This window comes from Empidonax traillii, unplaced genomic scaffold (assembly GCF_003031625.1).
Source record: "Empidonax traillii isolate 1590-97213 ecotype Southwest subspecies unplaced genomic scaffold, ASM303162v1 scaffold6:size4315531, whole genome shotgun sequence".
Taxonomy (NCBI): domain Eukaryota; kingdom Metazoa; phylum Chordata; class Aves; order Passeriformes; family Tyrannidae; genus Empidonax; species Empidonax traillii.
Genome location: NW_020955199.1, coordinates 3,030,136 through 3,044,179, shown reverse-complemented (window position 1 = coordinate 3,044,179; position 14,044 = coordinate 3,030,136). Strand labels below are relative to the sequence as shown.

The 14,044-nt window shown below is 39.3% G+C and overlaps 1 protein-coding gene across 4 annotated transcripts in view; it reads left to right on the top strand.

Moving 5' to 3' along the window:
* Positions 1-14,044, top strand: part of SSBP2 (single stranded DNA binding protein 2) — a 130,899-nt gene that overhangs the window by 1,126 nt on the left and 115,729 nt on the right. The gene's annotated exons all lie outside the window — the stretch shown is intronic.

Genomic DNA, 14,044 nt, shown 5'->3' with positions numbered 1-14,044 from the left:
TTTTTTTTTTTTTTTTTTTTTTTTAAGGAACTTCCTAATTCCAGAGGCTGGCATGCATGCTTCCTGGAACAGGAACAGGCCAGGCATCTCTCTTGCTGCAGGAGAGGGAGATGGTGGGGGAAATTTAAAGTGTCAATTTCGCACTTAACTTTTCTATTGGAAAGTGGAGATAGGCGGAGGCCGCACTGGAGAAGCGTTAATTGCTGAAATAGAGCGGGAGACACAACCTGGGCACTAAAATCTGATCAACTAATGGCACTTCTTACTCCCAGTGTAGGGATCATTTTAAAAATAATTGCTTAAAAATAATTGCTTAACTGACTAGTGCAAGAGTTATTTGCTTTTACAAAATTAGCGAATGAAACTATTTCCTTGTGCTGCGTGTTTGCTGGTGTTTAATACACTTGGTAAATCACTGAAGGGCACAGTGGGACCTCGCAGTGGGACTAAAAACAAATCCATAGGACTGCTGTGTGTTGGATCAGATGAAGATCATATTCTTTTAATTCTGCTCTGCAAAAACTACCTAGTATCAGCCACATACATAAGTGCTTCGGTCGTGGGGCTGAAACTTCAAACTGTTTTCAGTCTAATTCTTTCACTGCAACTGATTTTTCTTCATGGGTTTTGTTGTCCTAGAGGACATAATATTTAATGTGGTATGAAAATGCTTAATAATTTTCAGGGCAAGCTTGCTAAACTGACTTACTGCCAAGTAGCAACTGCCCTCCTAAGTTGTAGGGGACCTGCTAGATGGTGCTGTTCGATTTAAATACACATTCGTAACTAACAGCTGGAAATGTGGATTCTTCACGTGTAGATTATTTTATGCAAAACAGTGGAATGGTTTCTTTTTACACCATGAACTTGACAGATAAGAAGCTTCACGGTAGCATCTACTTGAAAATGAACGCAGCTGGGAATTCAGAAACATCCTATTCCCCCCTTTTCCTTTATCAAAACGAACCAAAGAAAAAAAAAGCATAAAGACTTGGTTTATGATGTGGAATACCATTATATAGACAACATTTCAGATTTTTATTGTATTACATCTATTAAAGTTGCTTCTTAGTAGATCATATCACATCCTGGCTATTTTCATATACTTTCTTTCTGACATCAAAAAAGCTGTGATTGCATTTTTTTTCCTGTAACTATACTGTTTTACAGCCATGCAAAGCTTGTCCCAAGATAATGGAGAGTTTTTGCTGTGCTCAAAAAAAAGGTTGCCTTCCAGTTAAATATCTCTACAAAAACATAGCTCCGACTTCTGCATGAGATTGTGTTACTTTGTAAACCACAGAGAAAAATATCTGTTGACTGACTCATTAAGTACTTACTTAATCAAAAAGAGAGGGATTATAATTATGTTTAGTTTCAGAGTTTTTTAGAACAGAATATGCAACTAAAGGCTAGTGTGTCTCCTCAAGCTTATAAGTGTCTAAAATTTGTAGCCAGTAACATATCTCCAAAATACACTTGCAATAACCAAGGAAATAATTTTTAAAAAATATTACACTACCTCAAGTTTTGTGCGGCCTGATTGTGTGGAACATGTTTATTCCCCATGAGGATGTGTGCCAGTGACAGGACTAGGGTGTGAAAAGAGTATTTATCAAGTGTGGAAAAGATGTGTGTTGTTCAGATGTTTGCAGTATTTACGTGATGTATTTTACAGAACAATGCAGTGCCAAGTATGTTTTGTAGTAGGTACATCTCGTCGTATTCTGCCTTTAGTTTATGTCCTTTGAGGTTATGTAATTGCCAATAAAATGAACCAAGTTTTGCCAGTCATTTATAGTAGCCCTTGGCAAACTTTCAGTTCCAACATGGCATTTGTTTTATGATCTTTGTCCCTTCTGCTTGGTCTCTGGGGCAAATTGTCTGTATTATGTAGTTTAAAAACCCGTGTGAAGTGTGGGTAGATGAATTTAGGGGAAAAAAAAAACCAAACTAATTCTTTGCCAGGGAGGTACAGCCACAGCACAGTTGGGGAGCACAAGAAATGAGGGTACACGATACCTGTGAGGCATGAACAGATGAAGAGACAAAAATCACAAGAGTCGTTGTGCCCCCTCCTCTCATTTGGTGCCTTAATTTTGGGCTCAGGCCTCCCTGGTGCATAAAGGATGGAATAGTTGTGTTAAACAGTAGTTCTTCAGCACTGTGAGGGCACCATATAAGACCATCTACATTGTTAAAGGAGAAAAGCCGTAAAAGTTTTCTATGCATCATCTTTTGTTATCTCTTCACAATAACTGGATATACTTTTTTATTTTTATTTTTTGTCCTTATTCCTTAAAATGGGACTGTTTCAGATTAGGAGCTTGGACCTGCTGACATTTCACTGAATGGTGAAACACTGTAAACTTCTAATCTTGGAGAAAGGAGGACCAGACTGTAGAGGTTCCATTTGCAAATGCAACTCTCTGTTTATATATAAATATTTTAATTTGAAAATATATGTGCAGAAAAGTAGTTGAACATATAAGGCAAAACTAAATTCTGACTGGATTCTGTGTTCTCAGTTGTTTTGATCTTACAGTGGTCTTTTAAACTAGTTCTTTTCCCAGGATGCCCTTAACCCTATTGGGGCTCAGCAGATTTTGGTAAAAAGAATAAAAGAATGACTAGAGACTGCGATTTAATTGCTTATAAAAGGAGGTGGGATCAAAATGTTGGTTCTCCTTAGATCTATTTTGGGTGGTTAGCTATTTGGACATACAGCTCCTTTATGTGAGTGATGTTGTTGTTAGGGAGGGTGTTACATGGTTTTTGGTTGTTTTTTTTTTTTCCCCCTTCAGATTGGGCAAGACTGCATAGCATGAGTTTACATATAGTTAACTTACTTTTTCTCACTAATGTTTGTAGGCTACAAAAAAAAAGTAAGGTACAGATAAAAATTAAGTGTTAAATTTGTTGCTCTTCTCTAGGAAATGGTGAGCATCAGGTTCAGATGCTAAAAGATACATTATCTCTCCCCCCCCCCCGTTTGAAAACAAAACTGGTAGTTTAATCCAGCCTATTTTAGAAAGTTTGGGTTTGACATTTATACCATGATTTCATCCATCAAGTCTAACTTGTGAAAGTTGCAGTTGTACTGGTCAGGGGGTCTATGAACAGAACATTTCTTGTCATTTTAGAGAAATACACTTTTTAATGAAGTGCACAGAAGGGAAGGTTCTGGAAATAGGAATTATTTGTCAGTATTTATTGTTGACCATAGTGCTTCTGGTGCTCCCTTACAGTGCACAGGTGTCTTGGGCAGCACGTGATGGTGTTTCAGGTAATGTATGTGCTGTAGTTCAGACCGCTGACAGTAATGGCCTTTGCCCTGGAGATCAAACAGTACACAGAAACTATTAATTCTGCTTAAATATTAAAGTAGCCAAAAAAGATTTTCATAACTTTGGCAAACTTCTACTGTTTATGGGGAATATTTATAATGGCATACCTGAGCCTCGTTCTAACTTATTTAATTTGTGTGTAAAAGTTCTGTTGAAATGTGGCTCGCTTTGAGAATTAGGCAGAGAAAAAACGTGTTTCCCAATGCTTTAAAAGTTTTTGCAACTTTTACCATGTGCCCCTCTCCTTGATGTGTAGTTGAAAAAGAATGAGGGATTTGATTCCAGGGATGTGTCTTTCTTCCGTTTGCATGACAAAGCATCTGTATTTAGCCAGGATACAAGCCTTTTCAAAAAGATGCATTTGCATATGCTTAGGTTTTACTAACTGTAATCTCTGAATATTTCATCTTTCCTGAGAGCACAGCAGATACCAGGATCAGAGTGGAGAAAAACTGGGACTGGGTAGATACTGGGATCAGAGGGAAGAAAAATTGGGAGTGGGCAGATACTGGGATTACAGGGGAGCAGAATTGGGACTGAGCAGATCCCAGAGTCAGAGGAGAGAAGAATTGGGAGTGGGCAGATCCTGGGATCAGAGGGGAGAAAAACTGAGACTGGGCATGCTGGTGGTAAGGAAAGTGTAAATATGAGCAATTGGAGGCTGCAGCTGTGAGATGCCAGGACACAGAGATAACCGGGGCTGGCTCCTGAAGGAGGATGGAGGAAGGCAGGGTGGAAATGGCCAGTCTGGAGAGAGGAGACAAAGAATTACTCCCTAAGGGAGCTGGCATTAAGATCAGAGATCTGGGTGGTGGCTGGTGCATCCAGACAAGGGAAGCAGACCTGGTGCAGAGCAGGGAGCAGAGCCAGGACAGCAAAGGAGGCAGGTCAGGAAGTGGAGGGTTTTTGTTAAGTTAGGAGGAACGTTCTGTCCCTCCAGGTGCTGGAAAATGACTGTTTCTTTACTGTCCGTGGGAGACTGAGAGGTAAATTTCTTGTCTTCAAGGCAAAACCTACCAACACCTATGAAATACTGACTGACCAAGGTAGTCCTGAAATCTGCAGCTCAGAGATGTCAGAGCTTTGGAAGGGAAAGATGGAATTTGCCATTCAAAATCAGCTGGAACAGTGTGTCTCTGAGTGCAGTGTCTGGGTGCTGTGCTTGCATTCCCAATAAGATTCTCTTAACTTGGAAAATGCGAGTATATACCAAGCTCTGTTCTCACTTTGCCCTCATTTGCATGTTCACTGATTTTTTTTTTCCCCTCTGGAAACACCCCCCCCCCCCCCAACTTTAGGGTTTTTATTGTGCAGAAAAGAGCATTGTTTTCATAATGAGTAGCTATTTGATAATTTGCTATTTTGCTGTCATGCAGTATGTACCTTATGGCTGACTTGCTGTTTCATAGTACTGCTGTTTCTACAGGAGGAATATAGTGTTTCTTTGGTGCCCAGCTTCACCTTAAAAATAGGTATTGAGACACTCCTGCCCAACAACCAGTTTTAGAATTGGCACTAAGGTGCAAAAAGTGAAAGGCAAACCACTTCTCAATTATTGGGTATTCAATTTGAGCTCTGTAGCCCTGATTTGATTTTTTTTTTTTTTTTAATATCACATAAAGCGAAAGTCCATATTTACAACTTCCAGCATCTCTTTTGCCACTGGTTCCAAGGACAAGATGCCAAAGGAAATTAAATATGATGGTTTTTGCCATCTTTCTTTCGGACATACTGGAAATTGGAAGATGCACTCTGAAGTTATCCAGCGTGGACAGTTCATACTTACCTGCAGCACAGTCTCACCAACCTGCTGGTTTTTTTATTCCTAGTGTCTGATGAGTTAAACCACAGACCCCTAAGTCCAGGTTGTTTAGGCAGTGGTCAGGTGGTGTTTCAAATCCTGAGAAAAAAATCTTCCTCAGATAGCAACAAACATACCAATTCAGAAATCTTGATGACCTCTGTCCATGCTTCTCTCTAGTCTCTAGGATATTTCTCACTTCCAGGCCCAGGAAGGTAACAGGTGAGAATATAAAATGTCACGTTATGAGAAACTGAAAGATGGCACCAAGACAAGACCATTGTGTCTCAGCTCTTCTCTTTCCAGCTTTATCATATATAAAAATACTCTGAAAATTTTTGTAGTGGGTAATTTTCCCTCTGCCTTGAAACCTTCTGTGATTCTTGCCTCTGGAGCATTTTTATTTTGTCTCTATATTGTTAGTAGCATGTCCAGAGCATGGAATGGAGCAGAGATAAAACATATATAAACCAGGGCTGATAATACTCCCTGGAACACCGGCCTGTTTATTGTTGGTTTTGTTGGGGATTTTTGTTTGTTGCTTTTTTGTTTTGTTTTAGTTTTGTTTTGTATTTTAAATAATCCATTTTGCAGTCCACATGCCCTCCAAGTTCTTTTTACAACACAGCTGCCTAGCCAATTATTTCTTATTTCATATTTGTATATTGTATATTTGATTTCTTATTCCTGAGCACAGTACTCTACATTTGCCTGTATTGAATTTTCTCTTATTAACATTCCTTATTCTTTTTGTGTCCCAAGAATGTCTTAAAATCTTTACTCATTTATCATGTATGCTTTTGTTTTTCTACATACCACTCATTAATGGAAATATTTTAGTGGAATTGGCTCAGGGTAGCAAGAACTTTCTTGAAACATTCTCTCGTTTGTAGAAACATTGTTAATGACTCTTGTATTATTTATTTCATGTGATTGTACACTGTTTTTTCATTTCATGAAGGCGTTAGGTGACATAGATGGGATGTGATAGGCTAACAATCAAAACTCTCAATACATTAACTTTCCCTGCATGTCCCTCCTTACCCACTGCACAATCTCCCAACTGAATCAGAGCTGAAACCAATCACACTTTTTTTCCCCAATTTATTTTCTATGTAAATATCAATTAGGAAATGACAAATTGGGAAAATCCGGATTTCAAAAATCACATTTCTGATGGCAGGTATAGTTTGTCAGATGTGGTTGCGAATAGTGAGGATAATTTGGCTCCTCTGTGCATAGAATTCATGGACTGCTGCATCCCATCCTTCTAGGCTTTATGTCTGCCTTTGGACTTGTCTTTTGGTGGTTTTTTTGCTGTAAGTTTATATGGATCTGGTTGAACTATAACCCTTGATATTAACCCCAAACTCTTGGGGTTGATGAGGCCTAAGTGGCCAATGAAAGTGCTGGTTTGCTATTTACGCTTTACTATTTTGTTTCCTATGTCCCATTCCTAAATAAAATACTGTCTTTGAAAGAGAAATTTCAGTCTTGAAGAAGAAATTAGGAAGTTACTGATTATACAGTGTCCTGTGTTTTATATTAATTTCCATTTTATTTCCAGTGGTTTTGATTTTTAGTGAAATTTCACCTTAAAACAAGCCCTCAACCCCCTATAACTTTTATAGAAAGAAGTCTGTGTTCTGAAGATACAGGAGTAAGTAATCAGTAGTAATCATTGTCATCGTCATCATGGCTGGGCTTCGTGAACAAAGATTTGAGAGGGGCTCTACCCACGCTTGCTACAAGCGCGCTGATGGCTAAAAAGGCCAATGCGAGATAGACAAGTCCGGTTGCAGAAGGTACAGCAGAAAGACTCCCCAGGTGATATCAACAAGACGCGATTCTTTCTGCATTGTCTTTTCTCCTCGAGAGTGATCCTGTGTGTGTTCTCAAAAGCAGCAGCAGCGTTATAGATTGGAGGCCAGGGTAGACCAATGGTGGTGATCAATATGGCCAAGGCTGAGGGATTGTTTCAGGCAGTCCTTGTATCTCCTCTTCAGGGCTCCTCTCTTGCGGCAGCCAGTGAGTTCCCCATTGAGCACAATCTTAGGTAGGCGATGATCCTGCATCCTGGAGACGTGCCCTGCCCAGCGCAGCTGAGTTCTCAGCAGCATGGCCTCAATGCTCGTGACTGCTGCCTGTTCAAGGACAGACTTGTTGGTCACATAATCCGTCCAGTGGATGTTTAGGATTGTACGGAGGCAGCGCTGATGGAAGCGTTCTAAGAAACGCAAGTGGTGGCAGTAAATGACCCATGATTCAGATCCTTATAAAAGAGTAGACAGTACATTCTGAAGATACAGGAGTAAGTAATCAGTAGTAGTAAGTAGTCAGTATATGTAAACTCCAGTACATGCAGTTATTTTTTTAATATTGATATTGATAATGTCTCGTTAACAGCAGATGCATTTTTATATTAATCTTGTAAGTTTGGAAAAATTGATAAGAATGTTCCACTGTTGGAATTAAATGCCTTTGCAGCTAAACAGAGAAAGGTAAAATGCTATATTCTCTGTGATAAACAGCTTAGTGCTTATAAATAAGTGTCAGTCTTGAAAACCATTTTTATGGTTTAAAAAAATTTCAGCAACATTAGTGGCAACCTGAGGTAGCCTCTGTTGGCCTTTCTCTGGGAGGGAAAGGCCAGCTCTGAGAAAGATACTTGAGTGCAGGAATGGAACTATATAGTTCCTTAATAAATATTTTACTCTTGACAGTGTTGGGACAGAACGCATCATGGGCTTACAGGCTGCAGGATTGTGTCGTTAACACAGTAATTTATGAGGCTGAAAGTGAAGATGCCACCTGATGCTTCTGCTACAGAGCATTTGATAAACCAAAGCCCTTTGATTTCTCCATGCTAAATATTCTATTTATCTTCTTCTCCCAACTGACCCTCAAAGAGTGGGGTCCAGTCTTGGATGGCTCTAGTTGCTCCTGTTAGGTCCACCCTTCAGTTGAGGTGGTGGTGAGTTACAGGAGGTTTTTGTGTGGATGGAGTGTGGATGAGTTACTGAAATTTCATCAGGTGTATCAAGAATAATGAAGCTCATTTGCCAAATCTGCAAGTGCTGCCCTGGAAGTGAAGGTTACAACTTCCATTGTCTGTCTCTTGAACCGTTTGATTCCTTAAGTTACTGCTAAAATCCTTTTAAATCATTGTAACCTGTTAAATATTTCTTGAATATGAATCTGGAAAGGATATATACATGTGGAGATGATATTTAAAAAACCTAAAGGCATATATCCCAGCCTGAGGAATAAAGTTTGGTTTTCCTGTGTGTTTATATAATAAAAACAAAATAATACAAATGAAAGTTGATTTTCTGTGTTGGAATAGAAGTGTATGATGAACAAATAAACACCTAGACCTTGCACACAGGACTGTTTGTTCAAAGTACACCAAGCTGTGAAGCATGAAGGAGAGTTTCTGATCAGAAGATGAAGAGCAATGTTGGAAGTATGGAGATGTGCCTCCGGTAATGGTAATGGGCTTGATAAGCAGATCTGAGAGGTGCAACACACTGGTGTTTCTGACTTCTGCTGCACTTCCTCAAATGCAGTCACTTCTCATTTTACTATCTGCGCATCTAATTCTTTATAAAATAAGGATGTTTACTCTTACAAGACCAAAAACTGTAGATATGTGCAATTTCAAGCCTAGTTATACGTACTTCAAAATATTTTTAGAAATAATATAAGGTACTATAATGCAGCAAAAACAAACCAACCAACCCTCTCCTCCAATAAAACTGTGTCTTATGCTTTAAAGGTGCACAGATTCATGTATATAACTTGGAAGAGAGGGTAGAACAGGCAACTGGGCATCACCTGCACGTGTTGAACCACAGAAGCAGGTTGATGAAAAAAAAAAAAAACCACAAAATAAACAACAAATAGTTTTGATTCAAATATGGAATGAAATTAGAAGAGGCTTTCTCAGAGATAATAGACTGCACTCCTGGTCCACTTTTGGGCTTATTCAGTGTCACCCTTACACCTGTTGGTGTTACTGTGTCCTCCCTGTTGACTGTGTAATAACTGTAGTTACCTCACCAGGGCTGATTTTATATTCAACACTGGCATTAACTTCTCTTTAGGAACACCCAACAACCAAACATCTTAAAGTATTTCTTTAGATCAGTGTCAGTGAAAGCATCTGAAAACACCAAAAGTAGTCCATATGTGTAATTTCTTTCTGCCTAAGAATGTACTACTCCCATAGTGCTTATCAGTAAAACAAGCTTTTGAGTCATCCGAAAAGCCTCCATCCGTGTTTCTCCCTGGATAGAACCCTTAGCCATTAACATAAGCTTACCCCAAAAAAGAAAAGAGTTTTTTTTCCGTTTTGGCAGCCCAAGTGACCTGAAAAAGCTTCTGTGCCCAAAGGGTTTATTCCTTTTTTGGTTGTCTGTTTTTGACTTTTTTGTTTTTCTTTTCCCCCTAGCTCTTTTGGACCTAGGGAATGACAGAATCCCACAGTTGATTCCATTCTTGGGGGAATTCTGAAAGCAATGTGAAAACCAGGATGAAGTATGTGGTTCTGTTCTGTTTTCTACCTTATGGTGCTGAAGTAGAGAACTGGTGCTTTGGGAAAGATAAGATTAATGTATGGATATGGGGAACTGGGTCTCATGAATGCAGTGGGTCCTCTGCTCTTCAACTACCAGCAGGTATTTTAGCTAAACATAAACATTTGAAGAAGTCAGACCACTTTTTGAAACAATAGAGAAGTGTGTTTAAACTCTCTTTGCCCCACAGCCTTATGGCTGAGATGATAATAAGATAAAGATTCTGTGTGTTAGTGTTCTACATTAACACATGATGTGCCTGGATACTCAGAGGGGCTTCTTGGACCAGTCTTACTAACTCCTCTTCCTTCAACCCCCTGTATAGCACAGGGAGCTTTTCAGCATCTCTGAGTTCTGCATGTTTTCATTCAAAATGTAAAATTGAAAAGTGAGTGGTACAAATTGGTAGAAAAAGGTCATTCAGTGATGTGATAAAATCCACGAGTTACGCTGTGACATTCCTCAGGTGTCCTTACATAGTACTCGAGCTTTCTCTTGTTTACATTCTAAGATTCAAATCCAGTAAACTGTCTTTTCCCAGCCCAGTCTTAATATTCTGTATTTGTAATCTAGAGTCCGAGAATGTTTTTGCCTGAAATGACTGGGATATCAGTATTTCCTTGTGGCAGAGTTTTTCTATATTTTTTTTTTGTTTATGTCATACAGTTTGTAAAATTAAGTAAATTAACTGATCTCTTGGGCATTCATGTAGGTGATGTTCAACTACAGTATTCCCAGTATTCCACTTTCTTTAGTATTCTCTTTCTTCTCTGGGCTTTTATTTCTCCAAATAATGGAAATTTTGGTGGACAGAAGCATCCTAGTCTTCTGTTGGATGCTGTGTGAAAGGAGATGCTTGAGGTGGTTCTGAAAGATTCAAACCCTTTTGGCCGTCTCTGATGTATGACCCAACGTGATATAGAAGTGTCAGTTTTGTGATTATGAAATGGTGAGACTGTGTGAATATGCTTTAGCTCATTATGCAGTTCCTCCAGCATTTTAAGAATTTTCCATGCAAAATGAAGCAGTGGGAGGTTGTAGTCCTCTGTTGTACCATTATTTGCTGGTTTAGTTGTCCTAAATTGTCATGATTGCTGTGTTTCTTCTAGAGTTGAGACAAGATTACCCTGCTTTCCTGAGTGTGGGAGACTGTTAAATATAGGTGGTTTGGGCTTGCTTTGGGATACCCTTCCTGGCTCCCAAAAAACCAAAAGAACTGAATGGTATGCATGTGTCTGCTTGAAAACCAAAACAAAGCTGGCTCATGTAGTTCCGGCTTTTCTCATTTGACTGTGCAAAGGTAAATGTGAGAAATATTTAAGAACTAAAAGATACAGCCAAGATCTGAAAATCTTGATGTTCAAGAAGTGAATTAAAAATATCCATAGCTTTGCAGTCCTGCAGTAGATGTCAGCAGTCTTCTGGAGGGACCATCCCAGTAACCTCCGAAGGCTCCAGGAGCAATCATTTATTCAGTTTGGTCTTTTACCTGTCTCTGGAGACCCTCAAGAGCCACAGGTCATCCTTCAGGGCAGGAGTGGTGTCTGTATTAAAGAACACTCAATGGTGTTGGGGGCTAGGAATTGCTGTTCTCCCACCAGGACTTCACGGTTGGGTTTGGATCCCTGTTCCCTCTCCCTTCTTTCCAGTGTGTGCTGCATGTTGAAAGGAGTGAGTCACCTCTTTTATTATGTTTTGAATACTTTCCTCTCAAATGTAGTTTTATTTTCTGCAGGGAAAGGAAAGAATTTATGCTGCCCTGGTTCCTTATTTTTATCAGAGCTCTTGCTAACAACTTCCAGCTGAGGGAGTTCTTGGTATTTTTAGCCTGAGATATTTTGCTATTTGAGCCTCCTTACATGTTTTCCCCCTGATATACATTAACTGGAATTGGGGGATGGTTCCTGTCAGTTAATGTAGTCACAAGCATGCCTGTTAAATTGCCCACACTTACTCCCAGGAATCTGAACACTTCTGGAATTGGGAAGTTTGAGTCCTGGTCTGAGGTGTTTGATTCAGCTTCATTATTCCATTCCCTGACTGATACTGTTCTCACTGAATTTCCTTTTATATTTTAGGAGGGGTTTGAATTAAAATGTATATGTAATTGATATTCTGTTTAAAAACACAAAGCAGTAAATAAACTGAAATGCAGAGAATTCTAAAATGGAATATTGCATTACTAAATATAATTTCTTTAAAATCTCTGTTCTTTTTTTTTTTTTCCCAAGCAACAGAATCCTCAGTCTTATTACTAATGTTACTGTTCTGTGGGTTGTCTGGCTTACGGTCTGATGAAGTTCTTTGATATTGCAAATACTTGATGGCACATCTTGTGTACACAGTATCTTCAAGTTTCTGAATAAACTTACCCTTCCATGAAACCCACATGAACATTGCTTTGAAAGAAAAAAAATCATTCTCTCTGACCTTCAAGAACCATTTCATCCCGTTTAGGCATAATTTCACAGATCTCACTATATCAGTTCTTTTCCCTTTTTCTAACAAAGTTTCAGACTAAAGATGACAAGTTACAGTGAAATGTGGTAATTCCAGCAACCACTCCAACACTGTCTCTGTAGGACTGGGGAAGTTGGAGGTGAGAGGGGCAGATAGTGGAAATCAGTTTAAATGGCATTTGCTGTAGAGTATAAATTGTCCATAGAACCTTTTCTCTGTGTCCCCTCCAGATGTGACAATACATCACATTTCTCTGCTCCTACCCCCTTAACTCCCTGCTCTGCAGAGTGAGGAGATGACTGCGCCATCTCTGCAGAGTCTTTGTCTGAATGCTCTGGTTTCCAGCCTGGGCTGTGGCAGAAGTTGGAGCCTCTTGGAGGCTGCCAGCAACCACCAGGATGGATCCTATTAATTGGAACCAGCTGGATACAAGTATGTGTTGGCAGGTCTGCAGCAGCTCTCCACCACCCAACTCTAAATGTATATGTGCATGTCAGTCTCTGCCTCATGATGAGTGATGCTGCTGAGAAGCTGTGGAGCAACATTACCACCTCAAGAATGCTGTCTGGTCTGTGTTAAGGCTTCTCAGTGGGACTGAAGGATTAACTAAATACTAATCTTAAGCTGTTTAACACTTAGTGAGAAGTCAGAATTTCATTACTTTTAATTGTTTTGTAACAGGCTAATATAATTACACTGTTGGCATCTTGGATAGGATTTTCTTTACCTTTTTTTCTTTACAAATCCAGCCCTAGTAAAGTTTTTTTTTTATTTCACAGACTGAATTTCCTGTATAACTTGTTTTAAACTGCTCTGTGAGTGCAGGGATCCTAAATAGACTTGAGCAGCTGACTCGTTATTTTTACCATTCGTACAACTAATTTTTCCGGTGATCCTTGAAAATGAAAAGTTCAGTAAAATCCTTGGAGGAAAGGGAGATGTTGCAGAGAAGCTGCATGGAGTGACTTCAACTCATCGTACTGAGTTTCCTAGTCGTGTTGCAAGCTTATCTCTTAAATCTCTTTATTCTAATAATGACCAAGGCTAACTCTTGCATTGCTGATGAGATATGACAAGATCACCGTCCATGTGATTTCATTTGTTGTATTCATGGCAGCCCTGGGGAGGGAAATAACTGGAGCAGGAATGAAGCTTCGCTCTTCTACAGAGCTCTAGAGCAACTTGGGCACTCTGAAACAGTAGAGATTTTAAACAGATAAAATGTATTTATGTAAAATGCACACTTACATGCGAGCATCAGCCTGACCCTTCAGACTAGGTAGGATAAAAGGGAGATAATAGCTTTCCCAGGTACCAGGTGGAGCAGCTGCTGGAATTTGGAAACTGTGAGTGCTTTGTCAAACCAGTTACCAAGTGACTCCTGATAACCTTCATCTCCACAGTTACTGGATTTGAAATTTAGTCCTGATGTTGTAAAGTTTGCCTGCCCATTGTTCACCTTGGACCAAGTGTGAAAAGCACTTCAGGGGGCTGATCTTCTCCTTCTTACCTGAAAGGTCATAGAATACATGTGAAGGGGAAATGCATCAGCCTGAAGAGCTTCCAGTTGGCTCTGAAAAGTTGTTTTTAGAATTAGCACACAAATACTTGGAATAGAAGCATTAGTGGAACATGTTCCCATTTTAGGGTAGCCTGTACTGAATGCTTAAGTTTGAGACTGAAGTCACAACCAGTAATTTGGGTGTTCAATTGCACGATTTATTTTTGTTTGTTTGTTTGTTTTGTTGTTTGTTTTGTTTTTTGTTTGGTTTTTGTTTTGTTTGTTTAATTTTTATTTGTGTGTGTGTGTTAGCTTGATTTGAGAATGGTGATGCCACCTTTGCATGTCATTATGTCGT